Source organism: Erpetoichthys calabaricus (genome assembly GCF_900747795.2).
Source record: "Erpetoichthys calabaricus chromosome 1 unlocalized genomic scaffold, fErpCal1.3 SUPER_1_unloc_22, whole genome shotgun sequence".
Taxonomy (NCBI): Eukaryota; Metazoa; Chordata; class Cladistia; order Polypteriformes; family Polypteridae; genus Erpetoichthys; species Erpetoichthys calabaricus.
Genome location: NW_026261588.1, coordinates 2242918 through 2261671, shown reverse-complemented (window position 1 = coordinate 2261671; position 18754 = coordinate 2242918). Strand labels below are relative to the sequence as shown.

The 18754-nt window shown below is 42.3% G+C and overlaps 1 protein-coding gene across 2 annotated transcripts in view; it reads left to right on the top strand.

Annotated features, from left to right (window-relative positions):
- LOC114669312 (fibroblast growth factor receptor substrate 2) overlaps nt 1-18754 on the top strand; it is a 126406-nt gene that overhangs the window by 76573 nt on the left and 31079 nt on the right. For both annotated transcript variants that reach the window (XM_028825534.2, XM_028825535.2), the window contains exon 2: nt 16268-16366. The gene's annotated coding sequence lies outside the window, so the exon portion shown is untranslated. The remainder of the gene's footprint in view (nt 1-16267; nt 16367-18754) is intronic.

Genomic DNA, 18754 nt, shown 5'->3' with positions numbered 1-18754 from the left:
ATTTTCAATTGCTTTCCACCTTACCTTGACTGAGCCTAAAGGGTTGATGGTGCTTTGGACCAGGGGTTGCCAACTCCAGTCCTGGAGGACCACTGTGGCTGCAGGTTTTCATTCTAACAACCTTTTTTATTGAGTACCTTGTTTTGTGCTGCTAATTAACTTCTTGTGAATTCCATTTTAATTAAATTGCTTTTTTAAGATTTCTTCCTCTGAGTTGCTTCATTCCTTTCCTTAAACGGCACCCAAACAGAAATGAAATGTGAAGTGAGGGAGCCAACAGAAGACCAGCTAAGTCAGGGCCTCAAACTCCAACCAGTTTCACTCCAAGCAACTGCTTAATGAGGTGCCGATTCTTATCGTTAATTAAACCCGTTCTTTAATTCCATGGCTTGTTGCTGCTCTCGTGGTGCATTAGCAGACATTTCTGAAATTGTTGAATTTCTCTTTTCTAAGAGCTCTGGTAAAATGTTTTGGGGACCTGAGCAGATTGACATTCCTGAGACCTTCATCTTTCTTTATTTTCAGATATTGTATGGTGGACACCAGTTGTTTTGGCTCATTTTGTATCTCATTATTGTTTGGCTGCTAATTAAGGAAAAAGAAAGAATTAAGGGGGCTGAGTCTTGTAGAACACGTCAATGAAAATTAGTTGAAAAGGAGTTAATTAGCAGTAAAAACAGGTTACACGTTAGGAAAAGAATGAAAACCTGCAGCCACGATGGCCCACCAGGACTGGATTTGGCAACCCCTGCTTTGGACCACTCTGAATAGAACCTGCGAATGTAAATTCATTTGTCTGTGAGGCCCAGAGTGCTCTGGAGCAGGTTTATAGTAAGCATATCTCATCACTTTGCTCTATTCAGCATCAACCCTGACTAGTGTCCCAGCGCATGATGTTGCCAAGACCATTCTTCACTTTTGGAATAGTGGTGCCTGGTTTCCACCAAACGTGTCACTTAGAATCGAGGCTAAACAGTTCAATGTTAGTTTCTTCAGACGAGAGAATCCTGTTTCTCTAAGTCTGAGAGTCCCTTAGGTGCCTTTTTGCAAACTCCAAATGGGCTTTTATTGTAGACTATCCGACGCCCGCCGTAGCATACGGCGGTGTTAGAATAGGAACGGAAAACAGTGAGAAAGGAATTCAGAAATCAAGAAGAAATAAGATGCAGCTGTGAATAGGTGTTTTGGTGGAGATGACAGATAATGAGTCAAAAGATCTAACCCTAGAAAAAGACACATACAACTGACCGTGGCTGAAGACTGGTTGTTGTAGATTAACGCAAATCTTTGCAAACGTTTGTCCTTGGGACGTGTTGATAGTCATGGAGAAGGCGAGTCTGAGTGATGCAACAAAATCTACTGCCCTATGTCGTAGTGAGAGTGCATTGCCTTCGTCAACCGTTTGTGTCAAGAAATAACCCACTGATAGGAACAGGCAGTTGCCGGATCACGGAATAGAGATGACGTTGTACAAAAACCCGTCGACAGAGAAGATACCGTTGTTCATTTTATAACAAAGGCTTAGGTAACAACCATCGCAGTATAATGAAAATACGTTTGAGCCAAACCAATAGCAAGGAGCGAAACCAATGCCAATGGTCGACAGAGTACCTTTCTGTAGCAGGCTACAGAAAAATCTCCCAGGCGCACACATGGCTGAAGTGAAAGGTCACGCGGTCTGGCTATACAGTGGTGTGAAAAACTATTTGCCCCCTTCCTGATTTCTTATTCTTTTGCATGTTTGTCACACAAAATGTTTCTGATCATCAAACACATTTAACCATTAGTCAAATATAACACAAGTAAACACAAAATGCAGTTTTTAAATGATGGTTTTTATTATTTAGGGAGAAAAAAAATCCAAACCTACATGGCTCTGTGTGAAAAAGTAATTGCCCCCTTTGGTAAAAAATAACCTAACTGTGGTGTATCACACCTGAGTTCAATTTCCGTAGCCACCCCCAGGCCTGATTACTGCCACACCTGTTTCAATCAAGAAATCACTTAAATAGGAGCTGCCTGACACAGAGAAGTAGACCAAAAGCACCTCAAAAGCTAGACATCATGCCAAGATCCAAAGAAATTCAGGAACAAATGAGAACAGAAGTAATTGAGATCTATCAGTCTGGTAAAGGTTATAAAGCCATTTCTAAAGCTTTGGGACTTCAGCGAACCACAGTGAGAGCCATTATCCACAAATGGCAAAAACATGGAACAGTGGTGAACCTTCCCAGGAGTGGCCGGCCGACCAAAATTACCCCAAGAGCGCAGAGACGACTCATCCGAGAGGTCACAAAAGACCCCAGGACAACGTCTAAAGAACTGCAGGCCTCACTTGCCTCAATTAAGGTCAGTGTTCACGACTCCACCATAAGAAAGAGACTGGGCAAAAACGGCCTGCATGGCAGATTTCCAAGACGCAAACCACTGTTAAGCAAAAAGAACATTAGTGCTCGTCTCAATTATGCTAAGAAACATCTCAATGATTGCCAAGACTTTTGGGAAAATACCTTGTGGACTGATGAGTCAAAAGTTGAACTTTTTGGAAGGCAAATGTCCCGTTACATCTGGCGTAAAAGGAACACAGCATTTCAGAAGAAGAACATCATACCAACAGTAAAATATGGTGGTGGTAGTGTGATGGTCTGGGGTTGTTTTGCTGCTTCAGGACCTGGAAGGCTTGCTGTGATAGATGGAACCATGAATTCTACTGTCTACCAAAAAATCCTGAAGGAGAATGTCCGGCCATCTGTTCGTCAACTCAAGCTGAAGCGATCTTGGGTGCTGCAACAGGACAATGACCCAAAACACACCAGCAAATCCACCTCTGAATGGCTGAAGAAAAACAAAATGAAGACTTTGGAGTGGCCTAGTCAAAGTCCTGACCTGAATCCAATTGAGATGCTATGGCATGACCTTAAAAAGGCGGTTCATGCTAGAAAACCCTCAAATAAAGCTGAATTACAACAATTTTGCAAAGATGAGTGGGCCAAAATTCCTCCAGAGCGCTGTAAAAGACTCATTGCCAGTTATCGCAAACGCTTGATTGCAGTTATTGCTGCTAAGGGTGGCCCAACCAGTTATTAGGTTCAGGGGGCAATTACTTTTTCACACGGGGCCATGTAGGTTTGGATTTTTTTTTCTCCCTAAATAATAAAAACCACCATTTACAAACTGCATTTTGTGTTTACTTGTGTTATATTTGACTAATGGTTAAATGTGTTTGATGATCAGAAACATTTTGTGTGACAAACATGCAAAAGAATAAGAAATCAGGAAGGGGGCAAATAGTTTTTCACACCACTGTATATAGGGCGGTGACGTGAAGGAGGAATAGGAATCGAGAAAAATGGCTTGGAGGTGTACGGGAGGCCTCAGCGTGGAGAAAGGTTTGGAAGAGCAGGAATAGGAATCGAGAAATGCCGTGTCGGCTGCGTGTGGGCGGGACCGCTTTTGAACAGGAAGCAGGACGAACCAGAAGAGAAATATATATAAGAGATTTGCTAGATTACTGTAGTGTTTTTAGAGCTTTGATGTTCCTCCTCACCTGACTTCCAATTGCCTGGGTGAGGCAGAGCTGCTCCTTTCATGCAGGACCAGGGAGTACAGTACTTGCAATGCCAAGATGTTGCATGTAGGCAGCACTTCTGGGTCAGGCGGAAGCCCCATGTGGTAAGGACAGGCAATACCTGCCACGCCCACAGAACCCAGCAGGGCTGCCCAATGGCATTGCAGTTCCCAGAATGCCCTGCAGGTGTGCATATAAGTACCTTGGCCCAGGAGTGCTGCCAGCTAATGTGTCAGGGGAGCATACTTCTTCCATTATGTTGACTTCCCAGCCAGGTAAGTGCTTTCCATCTAGCCCTGTCGAGATGCCAGCATACCTGCTTCTGTCTTTATGCTGGCAACTCTTGCCAGCCTCCTGACTACGCTAGGGGGGTGCCGTGTCTCTTTTTTGGCTACTCGCTACGTTGGCTTCCTGGCCAGGAAAGAAACGAGGGGCCATTCTGGCAAGGGCTCCAGTCTATGCCTGCCATCCTCCACATGATATATTTTTACTTCTTACATGTAATACTTTATATTTATTTAGATTAAATTAAAATTGCCAATAATTCTACCCAAGCCTGTTTGCTTTCCCACTAATTGTAAATTATCTGTCATTCCACCTACTTTTTTATTTTTTTATAATCTGCAATGTCCCACCCCTCCCAGCTGTCTGTAGCATCCCAGCCATGGCAAATGCTAAAACTATATGAAATTGTCATTTATGCAAGATGAATGGTAATCGACTTGCTGCATTATCGACCGTAACTAACTTAATCCGTGGAAGGAATGCAAATTCTGCATGATCATGAGTCAGGATTTTTCTGGCAATTAAATGTTTATGCAGTTTTACAGTTTGTAAGTGTCTGTCATTACATAGGCTTTATTTGTCAACTGCTAATACACCACTCAACTACTACTGAGTTAGCAGAGTGGATGTACAGATCATCCGGAAAGTATTCACAGCGCATCACTTTCCACATTTTGTTAGGTTACAGCCTTATTCCAAAATGGATTAAATTCATTTTTTTTCCTCAGAATTCTGCACACAACATCCCATAATGACAACGTGAAAAAAGTTTACTTGAGGTTTTTGCAAATTTATTAAAAATCAAAAAACTGAGAAATCCCATGTACAGGTGCTGGTCATAAAATTAGAATACCATGACAAAGTTGATTTATTTCACTAATTCCATTCAAAAAGTGAAACTTGTACATTAGATTCATTCATTACACACAGACTGATGTATTTCAAATGTTTAGTTCTTTTAATGTTGATGATTATAACTGACAACTAATGAAAGTCCCAAATTCAGTATCTCGGAAAATTAGAATATCAATTAAGACCAATGCAAAAAAAGGATTTTTAGAAATGTTGGCCAACTGAAAGGTATGAACATGAAAAGTATGAGCATGTACAGCACTCAATATTTAGTTGGGGCTCCTTTGGCCTGGATTACTGCAGCAATGCGGCGTGGCATGGAGTCGATCAGTCTGTGGCACTGCTCAGGTGTTATGAGAGCCCATGTTGTTCTGATAGTGGCCTTCAGCTCTTCTGAATTGTTGGGTCTGGCGTATTGCATCTTCCTCTTCACAATACCCCATAGATTTTCTACTGGGTTAAGGTCAGGCGAGTTTGCTGGCCAATCAAGAACAGGGATACCATGGTCCTTAAACCAGGTACTGGTAGCTTTGGCACTGTGTGCAGGTGCCAGGTCCTGTTGGAAAATGAAATCTGCATCTCCATAAAGTTCGTCAGCAGCAGGAAGCATGAAGTGCTCTAAAACTTCCTGGTAGACGGCTGCGTTGACCTTGGACTTCAGAAAACACAATGGACCAACACCAGCAGATGACATGGCACCCCAAACCATCACTGACTGTGGAAACTTTACACTGGACCTCACGCAACATGGATTCTGTGCATCTCCTCTCTTCCTCCAGACTCTGGGACCTTGATTTCCAAAGGAAATGCAAAATTTACTTTCATCAGAGAACATAACTTTGGACCACTCAGCAGCAGTCCAAAGGCGAGACGCTTCTGATGGTGTCTCTTGTTCAAGAGTGGCTTGACACAAGGAATGCGACAGCTGAAACCCATGTCTTGCATACGTCTCTGTGTGGTGGTTCTTGAAGCACTGACTCCAGCTGCAGTCCACTCTTTGTGAATCTCCCCCACATTTTTGAATGGGTTTTATTTCACAATCCTCTCCAGGGTGCGGTTATCCCTATTGCTTGTCCACTTTTTTCTACCACATCTTGTCCTTCCCTTCGCCTCTCTATTAATGTGCTTGGACACAGAGCTCTGTGAACAGCCAGCCTCTTTAGCAATGACCTTTTGTGTCTTGCCCTCCTTGTGCAAGGTGTCAATGGTCGTCTTTTGGACAACTGTCAAGTCCGCAGTCTTCCCCATGATTGTGTAGCCTACAGAACTCGACTGAGAGACCATTTAAAGGCTTTTGATTTAATTAGCTGATCAGAGTGTGGCACCAGGTGTCTTCAATATTGAACCTTTTCACAATATTCTAATTTTTCGAGATACTGAATTTGGGACTTTCATTAGTTGTCAGTTATAATCATCAACATTAAAAGAAATAAACATTTGAAATACATCAGTCTGTGTGTAATGAATGAATCTAATATACAAGTTTCACTTTTTGAATGGAATTACTGAAATAAATCAACTTTGTCATGATATTCTAATTTTATGACCAGCACCTGTATCTCCATTTCCTCACTAGTCGCTTAGCCTTTAGCTTAGCGCCGGCTCTGCTGCCACGATATGACCTTCTTACCTCGTCGGGTAAATAGGGAACCACACCGCTGTGGGCATTTGTTCTCATCGCTTGAAGTTGACTACCTGAATAGACGAGTCTCGGTGTGTAAAAATCCATGTCCAAGTACTAAAAAGTGTCCAGGGAACCTAGTCCACATAAAAGAAAGTGGTGGGAATGATCAGAGAGACAGAGAAAAAGGTAAGAAGATAAAGTTCTACACGGAGCTGCTGGAAAGGTTGCCACTCACGGCTGCGCCTAACTAAGAATGATAGATAGATAGATAAATATTTAAGGAGAGTTACAGTGAAATATCACATTATTCCAATTGCACGGGTAACATGGAGTCTCACCCAGTGGTCTTATCATACTAGATGAGACCTTCAACCTTTCACAGGCTAGTGAACTTACAACAGTGTGTGCCTGCCTCTACACAACTATCAGTACAAAAAGAGTCGTTAAGTGTGAGACAATTCTATAGTGTAAACCTGCCATAATGGAGTGGAGTTGGATTTTAAGTGGCCGACATCAATTGTAGAATGAGATAGCAATATTGTTGTAAGACAGACCATTGCACAGGTTGTAGTCAGATCAGTAGTTCACACCTAAACTCTGACTTGAATGGTAGTGGGATTTTTATTAAGGATTTGATTTTGGCCTGACTTGCACGTTCCTGATTGATTTTTTCTCAAATCGGCTTAAAAACACCAGAAAGTTGTCGAAAGTCGTATTGTCACTACTCACAAAAAAACCCAATCAAGAGTTTTATAGGCTCTCAATGGTTTCAACGTGTCTGCAAACGTAGTGTCCTGTTAGCTTGAGTTTGTCGGATATGATGTGGTCACGTGAGCCGACTCTGTTTAACTTCCCATTAATACACTGGGAGGTAACTCAATATTTTATGTCTTGGGAAGCAGGGGCACACAATGTTTGATGCATGAGAAGGAAGGAAAAGGGATTGATTTGTGGCAAGAGGACTGTCCTCTGTGTATCATCTCTTGTGAGAATCCTCCTGACCATTGCCCGCCAAGCGTCTCAGAGTCGGAAAACAATCCTAACTGTTTTGAATATCTTTAGAGTGATGTAAATTACTATTCTTAGGTGTAAAAGCATTTTATCTAGGAAAGTTTTGATAACTTGACCAGGATTCAGGAGAGCTTGTGAGCTGACCTAACTTGCCAGGAGCTGCTAGAAGATGGCGTTCAGGCAGAAATCCCGAGAAAGGTAGAATGTTTTGGAAATGCTGGACAACGATGAACTAATAAAAAGATACCATTTATATATTCATAGCAAATCCTGTACATTCCCTCTGTGTGGAGAAGGGCTGAATGGCCTGTTCTCATCTAAACCTTCCTAATGTTCTCACCCCATTAATTCCAATGTATGTGGATATTTTTTTTTTTACAATTTTAGAAACACAGTTTCGCATGACAAATGCATGTATACCACTTTCATGAAGAAAGAACTTCAGCTTGAAAAATAGCAAGTTTGTCCTTTAAGTATTTCTTCACTTTCAGTGAGAACGAGGTCAAGGAGAAGTTGGTCAAAGGTCAGGATTTAACATTTTCAGAGAGAAGCGTATCCTGTAAGCCGCAGGCACATAACATTGAAGAAGCCATCCTGGTAGTCACGAGCGTCTGTCCACCTGAACTCCCAGATGTATGCATGATGTCCTGTCTCAACCCATTCTCTGTAGGAAGGGCACCTGTCCTCTTCCCTTTTGGGGGCTTGAGTCACCTCTTTTCTCAGCATTGTGGAGTTAATTGCTAATACTGTAGTCTCACTGTCAAAACATTTTTGGAATGGAATGTCAGATTTGATAGGCCGAACTCTTACCGTCAAATCATGGTGACATTTAAGAAAGGTGCGAATTGCTTCAGAAGCTCAGCACTTCATTTGTATAGAAAATATCCAGCACAGGGCAGAGAGATGCCAGTCTGCATGTGTATTAATGGTGTGAAGGGTCTCGGACACTGACCCAAGATTCACAAGAAAATTCTGCAGCCATAGAATGAATTGGAAACCAGCTTTGATTTGGTGAATGTCTCGGTTATAAGATGCCTCGCTTGCAGTTCACGCTTGTTTGATCTTGATGCTGAACGTAGAAAGGGTTAGACCCATTTAGGCAGCCCGATGTGAGTCAGTAAAATACACTGCACCAAGGCAAGTACAAATAAATATTTCTATTTAAAAAATACAAAACTATTTGACCGATTTTTAACCAGCTCGCTCCACCTCAAGGTCCTGGGAGCTGCAGCTCATCCCGGTAGCAGCACTGGACAGAAGACCGAAATCAGTCCTGGTTGGGCGTCCTTGTTTCAAAAAACAAAGAAGGCTAAATATATTCTGTATTGCTGTATTCAAAACAAAAAAGATCATCAAGATGGGTTGGGGCACTATGGACTAAACTGTGTAATGAGGCCATCAGAGATGCTCCTCAGAGTAGCTGTTAGAGCTCAGGTAGGGCTGACATGAATACTGCATGTCAGAAGTGTGCGGTGTGTGAAGAGGTGGGAGAGAAGGTGGAGTGAGGATGCTTGGTTAAGGGTGTATGCTAAATAAAAAACAATAATGAAATGCTCAAAATACAATTTAACCACAAGTTCTTTTCTCCAAATCGGAGTTCCCACTTGTCATACAACCCTAATCTCCATCCCTTCATTCCTTAATGTCAGGCTGTAGTAAAGACATGCAAGTGACATGCTACAATCATTTTGCTTTCTGCAATGAAGTTTCTTATGTCATCTTTAATTAATTTTAGCAGTAAAGAAATTATCCAAGGAATCAGTCCTGGGTTCCTGGAACACCTCTGGGTTTCATGCACATTGATGAGAGCAGCTTTGTGGTTAAGTGAAACGCAGAAGCTCAGTTGGTGGTGCAGGTGCATACTGGAGTCACAAGTGTGTTTCAACTTGATTATTATTACAGTGATCCCTCACTATATCGCGCTTCGCCTTTCGCGGCTTCACTCCATCGCGGATTTTATATGTAAGCATATTTAAATATATATCTCAGATTTTTTGCTGGTTCGCGGATTTCTGCGGACAATGGGTCTTTTAATTTCTGGTACATGCTTCCTCAGTTGGTTTGCCCAGTTGATTTCATACAAGGGATGCTATTGGCAGATGGCTGAGAAGCTAGATTGCTTACTTTTCTCTATCTCTCTCTTGCGCAGACTTTCTCTGATCCTGACGTAGGGGGTGTGAGCAGGGGGGCTGTTCGCACACCTAGACGAAACGGGCGCTCGTCTAAAAATGCTGAAAGATTATCTTCACGTTGCTATCTTTTGTGCAGCTGCCTCCTGAAACGACATGCTGCACGGTGCTTCGCATACTTAAAAGCTCGAAGGGCACGTATTGATTTTTGACTGAAAAACAAACTCTGTCTCTCTCTATCTCTCTCTCTCTCCCTGCTCCTGACGGAGGGGGTGTGAGCTGCCGCCTTCAACAGCTTTGTGCCGCGGTGCTTCGCATACTTAAAAGCCAAACAGCCCTATTGATTTGTTTGCTAGAGATTGTTTTCTCTATCTATGTGACATTCTGTGCTCCTGACACGCACTCCTTTGAAGAGGAAGATATGTTTGCATTCTTTTAATTGTGAGACAGAACTGTCATCTCTGTCTTGTCATGGAGCACAGTTTAAACTTTTGAAAAAGAGACAAATGTTTGTTTGCAGTGTTTGAATAACGTTCCTGTCTCTCTACAACCTCCTGTGTTTCTGCGCAAATCTGTGACCCAAGGATGACAATATAAAAATAACCATATAAACATATGGTTTCTACTTTGCGGATTTTCTTATTTCGCGGGTGGCTCTGGAACGCAACCCCCGCGATGGAGGAGGGATTACTGTATTATTATTTATTTACACACAAAATCAAACAGTCCAATATCCAAACAAAATTAATCAGAACAACAAAAGGCAATATTACAAAGTTCAGATTTAAAAACAGAAAGCGAGGTTCATGCACGGAGCTCCAAAGGCAGGGCACTCCATAGCCGTGGCCCTGATACACTAAAAGCCCTGTCGCCCGTAGTGCACAATCTGCACGATGGAATTGTTAATGGCAAAGAGAGCCAGAAGAACGAAGTGAACGTGATGGAGCATAGGGACAAATTAAAGAAGACAAGTAAGGTGGGGCCAGCCGTAAAAACTAAAAGGAGACGTTTATGTTGAATACGGGTAGCCAATGCAATTTTCAAAGTGTAAGAGTGATCTGCTCCCAGGGTTTTAAGTGGGTAACCACTCTTGCTGCTGAATTCTGTACATACTGTAATTTGTTTAGACTCCAAGCAGGGATACCAAACAGCACTGCATAGCAATAGTCAAGTCGTGAGGTGACAAAAGCAGGAATAAGTCTCAGCTGCAGTATTAGAGAGCAGTGGACGCAGCCTTGAAATTTGCTTAAGGTGGAAAAAGGCAACCTTGGTAATAGGATCAAAGAAAAGTGGAGGATCAAGAAGAACACCAAGATTTTTAACCTGTAATAATTGTTTTTCTTTGCATATATATAGCACTTTTCTTACTACTCAAAGCGCTCAGCAGTTGCAGGTTAAGGGCCTTGCTCCAGGGCCCAACAGAGCAGAGTCCCTATTGGCATTTACGGGATTTGAACCGGCAACCTTCTGATTGCCAGTGCAGATCCCTAGCCTCAAAGCCACCACTCCGCCATGTGCAGACAAGGATGTAATAAAGCCCAGGATTTTTACTGAGGAGTTACTCGTTTTCTTTAAAGTTCCTGGAGATGCAATAATTAAAGCCTCCGTTTTTTATCAGCACGTAGTCTAAGAAAGTTTTCAGACCACCAGTGTTTGATGTCAGCCAATCCAACATCCAATGGTTATGTTTGCGTAAGCCCCTGTGTACCATCAGCCTAACAGTGAAACCGTAGACCCTGCCGTCTAATAACGGCACCGAGAGAAAGCATATTCATGATAAAAAGCAAGGGGGCCAAGAACGGATCCCTGAGGTACACCCTGGAACAGGTAAGATAGGTCAGACCTAAACCTAGTGACGGGCCTCAAGGTATGATTTAAGCCATTCCAGGTGTGTATAATAATTCTAATACACTTACTGTGTTATAGGATGTTCAACGTGCATGAAATATGCCCCCTAGTGTTACAAATTCAGCCTGCTTTAGGGTATTGAGCAGTGGCCATGCACATTTCAGGCATTTGGCCGTTTTCCATTTGCTCCAAAGGTAACCCGTCGGACCTCAACATGGTGGCAGATGCATCCACCTCATCTGTTGTCTCCATTTAAAAAGCCCAGAAATGCAACCGAGTTGTGATTCATCCGCCTCGCCTCGACACAAGAGCGCATCTGTAGTAGCTTGTGTGAGAGCCGTTGGGGGTCGGGGGGTTTTTGTTGTCTGATTGGTAGCGCCGACTGCATAATGGTGCGGACAAGTTGTTGCATCGCTTGTGTGTAGGAGTCTGTTGAAATCCGCCTTGCCACTCGACCCATGTATTGCCAAATTGAAATGTTTGCCTCAAGCTGCAGCATGCAGCCAACGTCTACTGTATGCTGGGCCTGTAGGCCGCATTTGAGGGCTCTCTGTGTGGCCGTTTAGTCGAGTCAGATTTTAGAAATGCTGTAAATGTTCCATGTCCTCATTATTTTGTTTGTTTTTTCTTTTCCATTACATTTTCACTTGGTTGGCAGCAATCACAGGGATGTGAGCCTGCACAAGTGAACGTGTCCATGCTGTCTAAGCAGTCTGTCACTGATATGACCTGAAGATAAATTAAGTGGCATCTCTTTCAGGGGTAATAATCTGCTGTTAAATTCTTTTTGGGGATTGGATACGCCATGCCTGCAACCAAAAGACACCAAACGCCGTTGGATATCTAGTAGTTCGTAACCGAGGATGGGCTTATGTGCAAGTGAGGAGACAGCCACAAGCTTTCAGGTCCAAACAATGTGAAAGTGCATGTTTATCAAAAGCAAAAGTGTCCATTTGTCGAAATGAATAAGCATTATCAAGAACGCATAGTGCTCACGTTAAGAACGAGAACACAATAAGCAGCACTATACCAATACTGCTGGTTCTCCCACGCTCAGTCCTGTTGCAATTCTCACCACATGCTAGACAGTATCACATAACATTCACCCCGTGTACTCCATCCTCACTCTGGCACACTCTCTTTGTCTGCTTAGCAGGACTCGATGTCACTTGGCTCCAAACCTGCCACCTCCCGTCTGTATCCCCAGGGAGCTCTCGGCCTCCTCATTCGATACCCTCTAAGCTCTTACTGGGTCCTCCGTCACCCTTGCTCCTTCCATTACGTAGCAGCTTGACACTTCTTAATAGGAGTGATCAGAAGATTTCTCCAGACAGGTCTCACTCCTCGATCTCCTTTCTCCAAATTTTGAACTCCCTTCTCGCCTTTACACAAGACTAGTTTATTCCAAAAAGACCGGTAAAGATATCACAGCCCACATTTAGGTGACACATCTTCACGGATGTATATTTGTTTTCTCAGCATCCTTGAGGGGCTGCCAACTTTCACAAATACAAAAGAATGTCAAGCGACACATGCAGAAACTGGGTAGCTGCTGACCGATCCAGGCAGGATTTTTATCACACCCGTCTGGATTCACCCATCCTGAGTGATGGCAGCAGAGTTGCAGCATTTAAGTACATCCCATACCTCACTTGTCTACTCTTAATATTATGTCTTGTGGGGGGCCTTCAGTGTCAGTTAAAATGTAAAGCATGCACCAACCATGTTGAACCCCACAACAGAGGAGGGTGTCAGATTTGCTAATTTGCACTTTGGAAGTTTTAAATGTTTCTCCAGCAAAAGGACAGAAATCTCATTACATTTTCCCCTCACAGTGTGAATGCAATGCACATATTTATTAATTCCTCAAGGGGAAGTTGTCTTTTCATATGACCTTTGGGAGGTCCACGCACAGGGTCAGCCATTTTACTGCCCCCCTGGAGCAATTTGTGTCAGGTTAAGTGTCTTGCTCAAGGGCTCAACGGAGTAGGATCCCTTTTGGCAGTAACAGGATTTGAATTTGTATACAGTTGGGATAGAAGCACCTCAGTGTAAACGGGGCATTCATGTTCTTATTTAATCATGTGGTTTAGATCATCTTCAAGTAAACGTCCAGTTGCAGACGACATGCATATTGCACACTGAATTGAAACGCAACGAATCATTTGCTGGATTTTTTTTCTGAATGATACATACAGTCAAAGTAAAACATATGTGAACCCATAGGAATTCTCTCTATTTGTGTCTAATTCCCATATAAAACATGGTTGTATCTTCATGTCAGTCACAATAATGAACAAACTCAGTCTCCTATAACTAAAGATACACAGATGTTCAGAGAAGTGTTGACCACATTGAATAAATCATTCAAACTGTGAAACTGAAGGTTGGAAAAAGTAAGTGAACCTTAAGCTAATGACTTTTTAAAAGGTTCATTGCAGTCTGAATTTAGCACACCTGGAGTCCATTTAATGAGACGAGTTCAGAGGTGTGGTGGTCTAGAATGACTTTGATTGATCAAAAACACTCTAAAGTGTGAGCTTTTGACAAGAAGCATATCCAGATGGGAATCACGCCTCGCACAAAAGAGCTGACTGAAGAGCTACAATGAAGAATTGTTAATCTACATAAGGCTGGAAAGGGTTACAAAGTCATCTCAAAGATTTGAGATATTCATCAGTCTACTGTTAGGCACGTTGTCTATAAATGGAGGCAGTTTGGTATTGTGGCTACTCCGTTAAGATGACCCCAAGAGCACAACGCAAAGTCAGCAATGAGGTAAAGAAGAACCCTAGAGTAACAGCAAAGGACTTGAAGAAGTCATTAGAACTGGCTAACATCTCTGTTCGTGAGTCAACTATACGCAAAACATTGAACAAGAAAGGAGTCCATGGCAGGAAGACACTGCTATCAAAAAAGAACATTGCTGAACGAGCACTTGGACACTCCACAACGGTACTGGGAAAATGTTTTGTGGAGTGATGAAACCAAAATGGAACTATTTGGGAGGAACAAGCAGAACTTCATTTGCCGTAAAACGGGCACAGCATATCAACATCAAAACATCATCCCTACAGTAAAGTATGGTGGAGGGAACATCATGATTTGGGCCTGCTTTGCTGCATCAGGGCCTGGACAGCTTGCCATCATTGAGGGGAAAATGAATTCACAAGTTTATCATCAAATTCTCCAGGATAATGTGAGGGTGTGTGTCTGTCAACTTAAGCTCAGAAGAGACTGGGTGAAGCAACAGGACAATGACCCCAAACATCACAGCAAATCCACAGCACAATGCCTCAGAAGAACAAACTCGGCCTTTTGGAGTGGCCCAGTCAGAGCCCAGATCTCAATCCTATTGGAATGACTTGAAGAGAGAGAGCCACACACTGAAGACAACCAAAGAATATGGAGGAGTTAAGGCAGTTCTGCAGGGAAGAATGGGCGAAAATTCCCTCCGCATGATGTGCAGGTCTGATCTGCAGTTACAGGAGTGGGCCTGGTTGAGGTCATTGCTGCCAAACGAGGGTCAACCAGTTATTAAATCCCCAGGTTCACTTACTTTTTCCACTACCACTGTGAACGTTGAATGCGTTTGTAAAATAGACATGAAAGAGTGTCATTGGCTTAAGCTCATTGTGTATATCAGGATCTGTGACTTAGATGAAGATCAGATCACTTGTTATGACCAATTCATGCAGTAAACCAGATCATTCCAAAGGGTTCACACACTTTTTACTTTGACTGTATTTATGTGCACACCACAAATATGCATTGCAGTTCAGTATATTTTACACATTGGATTGCATTTAATTTTGCTACAGATAAGATAAATTCCAGAAGGTAGTATCAGAAAATTGCAGGTAGACTGCCATCTACAGGCCACATAATTTCAAATGTTGGAATCAAACTGCGGAAATGTGATCCAGTAAATAAATGAATACTCTGCCCAACCCCAGGAGATATATAGATATATATAGATAGATATATATTGATATAGACTTTTTTTTTGTCAAGCTGTTACTTAGTCCAACACTGTAGTGATAGCCGAAAAAGATTTTAATCTACCGTTTTCAAGAAGACTCAAGACACCTAAATTCCTGATACGGTGGCCTTCAGTGGACACCTAAATTGAACAAAATGGCAAGCAGAATGAAACATCCATGGGGAAAAAAAATCTCAGATGACTTGTGGTTCCTAATCAACATTTCAGGTAGGCAGCCATATATATGTTCACCATGTTCCAAATACCAAATTTTAGGTTAAATAAACAACTTGTGGGAAAAATGCCCTCGTGCACAGCAGTGAAGCCTGTTCAAGTGGGATCAAGCTTTAGAATTGAATTCCCCCCTTCGCCACCATTCATTTGCTACTGTACGACAGGATACCCGACCTGTGGATTATGTGACGTACACTTTTTGTTTTAAGTATATTCTGATTTTGCACACTGGTGTTCAATTTGGATCACCGCTGTATCAGGAATTTTGTGATCTCCATTCTCCATGATAACCTGTGATTTTTCTCATAACTACAAATCCAGTAACATTTATGGTCCACTATGTTTAAAGGGAATCTCCCTCATCCATGTATGTAAGAATGAAAGAATGAATTAAAGCACTTTGTCAGGCACAATAAAGTGCAAAACTTAAGGAGACCCCCCAGTCAAGAAAATTTATTTTTTTCTTTACTAAAGTGAAAAGAAACTAACAAAACTTACTGATAGCATGCCCAAAGTTTTACACATGATGCATTGTCCCCATAAAAACAGTAGAATTCAGCATATACCAACTGAGAAGTGGAGAAATCGCTAGGTGGTGTTTCAAAGGTTCTCACCTCCTGCTTTTGCTCATTGGTGACCTCTAAATGGAAGTCTAGTTTTGCTTCCACGTGTGAAGAAGTGCCATTTGTAAGCGCAGCCTGACAAGACGACGTCTCTCTTATCCTCCTTTACAGGTTTTCCAGCCATCCCATTGGAGGAGCCATGAAACTGTGAAGCATGAATGAAGTCCAGGTGCTGTGGAGGAAAGCTCGATTATTAATGGCCGCATCTAGGTGAGTATGTTGGCTAAAGCCACATGGAACAATTGAGAGCACCATTAAACTGCTCTGTGGCAGGAGGAGAACAAGGGAGGGCTGAATAAGGTCAAAGTGAATGTGCATTCAGAACATGCTCTCATGCTACTTATGAAGTTGTGCATCTAAGGTGTTCGATGAAGGTGCACAGTACAGTGACAAAAGCACGAACATAAAATCCCTCATTCTATACTGGTACTGAGTGATGAATACTTCCGGCATAACTGAAAATAGCCAGCCTGAAATCACAAATAATAAATGAAACTCCTTTTGAACTGTTGCTGTGTACAGTGTGTTGAGCCTATGCCTAAACATCCCAGTCTTTGTTAATGACACAGTGCCACGTGGTGTTGGATAATACGTAATGATGGCATGAACTATTGACGGTGAGCCACATTCTGTCCTTACTGAGGATCTCTCAGAACTGCCAGTACTCCACTCCAGTGTTAGACCAGTACTTAAATGTTGACTTTGATACAGATACCAGCTTGCAGACCTCAGTACAGGTTCTACACCAAATGACAGACCACTCCAACCCCACTCATCTTACTCCAGCCTCCCTGGTACACTGCACTACATACAGCTTTCTTCTTGATCTCTGTGAATTCCCATTTGTCTCGAGCAGTAAAAAGGGTAGCAGTAGGGGGTCCCCTATGAACTCCCAGTTGTGTTGAAGCAGTAAGGGGAGGTTTTTGTCCCCATGAAGCCTCCATTGCATCAAAACTCGTGGTTTCGTTTTTTTCCACATCTACAGTACTGACTGTTGCAGAGAGTCAGGGAGGGGGATTGAAAGGAAAGCAGACTTGTACTTCTGATACTGAAAATTCTGAAATGCTGGCACTGTACCCTTTTAATATTTGGATATTTCAGCACTTTATTTTCAGTACTCTGCCCAACCCTACTCCACTGAGACAGAACAGCAGGGACGCATACTTGGGATGCCTGGAATTACAAAGCAGCAGGTTCTGCAGCTCAGCCAAATGGGCATCGGCCAGTCTAGCTGCCAACCAGTGACAGCTTATTGTGTAGCTGCGTGCTCTGGCAGTTAACATTTGCTGGTTACATTTGATGACACATGTCTGCAAAAGCACAAAATGATTCAAAACGCTGACTTAAGTATGTAGTGTACTGTGCAGTGTGGCTTAGTGAGGCTGCTACAAAACTAGTTGGCTTTATGTTTAAGTAAAAAATCAAAAGTTGCCAGTTAATGAAAACTCTGAAAACATTGAAAAAGAGTTGTAGTTTTTAAGAGGTTGTTATCTTTCAAATTGCTTAACTCTGTACCATTGTATGACCACATCAACTCAAGACCTGTATGGGTGGCTATATATGAGTGATGTTCAAAACGTTTCTGCACTTTTGTTTAACTGTATTTATTAAGAATTTCCAAAACAAATGACATCGCTTTTCTACATGGTCACCTTCGTTTGCGATGCAATTTTCCCAGCATCCTACCAACTATTTAATACCCAATTACTACTCCTGCTGCCTTCGCCTTTTCCAACAAAAATATAAAAGTGCGGAAAATTTTTAAAACGTCCCTCGTATATTGTAAAAAAAGAATTAACTCTTTAAGAAAGAAACCGATACAGCATGAAGGTGCTGCCTGTTTTTACTGAAAATCGGAATAACTAAACACTCACGTAGTGTCAAGTGCTGTGGCCCCGGAAAACGCCAGTCCTGCAATGTTATACCCAGGCAAGCTTGTTTGGGCCCCTCTCACTGCCGCACTGCTCTGACAGCTTTCCATGCCTCTCGGTTTTGAACAGCCTTTCGTGACTTGCTCTACCCACTTCCACCGTAGCTTCAGCCAGCATCTATCTTTTTAGATCTCCTCGCCTGTAGGGTCTAGCCTCCTGTGATTTTTGGCTACTTTTAACATACTGAGGCCCTAACCCTAACCTCTGTCCATCTCCACAATCCTGAGCGTTCCTTCTCCTTTTGCAGCTTGGCTAACTAATTTTTCATATGCTGCGGTTGTCCAACCTGGTAGGCACACAGTGCCAGGATCCAAATGACCACACTGGCTGTTCAAAGATTCACTTATAGGGTCATTACGTAAATATATGAATGTGCACATAAGTACAAGTGGTGTTGAATAATTTATCTACCTGTTTTGTCTTGGTAGAGTAATATATTGCTCTACTTTCCCCTTTTGTATTATTAATATGTAGACTTGCCACTCTTTATAAGGTACTGTACCATATAACTTCTCCCCACCTTCCCTTCTACATCTATAACCTCAGGCAATTAGGTGTAGTAAAAGACAAGCAGGAGTTAAGTTACAATTTAAACAATGTATTATTGGTAATATTCATAAATAATAACAATATGCAAAGTACATTTGAATATTGGCAACCATACAAC